Source organism: Neopelma chrysocephalum, unplaced genomic scaffold (genome assembly GCF_003984885.1).
Source record: "Neopelma chrysocephalum unplaced genomic scaffold, ASM398488v2 Primary Assembly neopelma1_137088, whole genome shotgun sequence".
Lineage (NCBI taxonomy): Eukaryota > Metazoa > Chordata > Aves > Passeriformes > Pipridae > Neopelma > Neopelma chrysocephalum.
Window position 1 is genome coordinate 1 of NW_020931891.1, and position 1,306 is coordinate 1,306.

The following is a 1,306-nucleotide window of genomic DNA, read 5'->3' on the forward strand; positions in this document are numbered from 1 at the left end:
CCACGTGTGATGATTTGCTCTTGCACACACCTTGTCTCTGTGGGATGGACTTTGTAGGGAAGCAGCAGAGATCACAACCTTGGCATCTTCCAAAAGGGGTGACAGCTCCAAAGTCTCCATCAGCATCCTGCAACGTGAGGAAGAAAATCAATAAAACTTGAAACTTGAGATGAATTTTTGAAAAGCAGAGGTCTTTTTCTGCAGAATTCCCTTCCAATTTGGACATATACTTCAGCATGATAACAGGAAGAAATATGGTGTGCATTAGCATATTATTCCTCAAATGGAGCAGTTAAAAGGTAGATTTTATTAGCTTGAAAGCTGCTCCTTATTCAGTTTTTCATGTAAGACCATACTTCGCCCATTAGAAATTATTACTTTCATGGAATCACAGACTGGCTGGAGTTGGAAGGAACCTTAAAGCTCCTCTCATTCCAAACCCCCTACACTATCCCAAGTTGCTCCAAGCCCTGTCCAGCCTGGACTTGGACACTTCCAGAGATGGGGCAGCCACAGCTTCTCTGAGCAACATGTGCCAGGGACTCACGACCCTCATTTACCATAAAAAACTTCTTTATATCTAAATTAAATCGACCCTCATTTAGTTCAAATCCAATCTCCCTTATCCTATCGCAGCAGGCCCTGCCGAGGACTTCGTACGCCTCATTTAGATACTGGAAGGAGCTCCAAGGTTACCCTGGAGCCTTCTCTACTCCAGGCTGAACAACCCCAGCGCTCTCAGCCTTTCCTCATGGAACAGTTGTTCCACCTGTACATTAAACTGCACACGAGGCCAAGGCAGATGGAACCTCCCCTGTTGCTCCCCTCAAGAGGGGCTGTCGAGGCTCACTTACCTCAGGCGATGGCTCCCTGCCTTCCCCTCCTGCCTTCGCTGCTGCCCCTGCCCTGCCTGCTGCCCTTGGCCGCCTTCCAGCCACTGCCCCCCGAGCCCAGTGCTGTGGGTGGGGGTCCCGCCATGGCCATCTTCCCATCCCCTCAGGAACTCCCATCCCCTCAGGGACCCCGCGACATCCCCTTGGGGGGGGGTTCCGCTGTGGCTGCCCCTCCATCCCCTCAGGAACTCCCATCCCCTCAGGACCCCCACACATCCTCTCAGGGACCCCGCTACAGCCCCTCAGGGGGTCCCACCATGGCTGCTCTTCCATCCCCTCAGGAACGCCCACACATCCCCTCAGGGACCCCCACACACCCTCTCGGGGGTTTCTGCCATGGCTGCCCCTCCATCCCCTCAGGAACCCCCATCCCTTTAGGATCCCCCCATCCCCTCAGGGGGTCCCGCCATGGC

The 1,306-nt window shown here is 53.8% G+C and overlaps 1 long non-coding RNA gene across 1 annotated transcript; it reads right to left on the reverse strand.

Moving 5' to 3' along the window:
• Nucleotides 1-35: 35 nt before the first annotated feature.
• On the reverse strand, nucleotides 36-1,136 carry LOC113962273. The gene is made up of 3 exons (XR_003532497.1): nucleotides 1,083-1,136; nucleotides 855-1,003; nucleotides 36-127 (listed from the first exon to the last, which is right to left on the reverse strand). It is a non-coding gene; the product is annotated as an uncharacterized LOC113962273 (long non-coding RNA).
• Nucleotides 1,137-1,306: the final 170 nt, after the last annotated feature.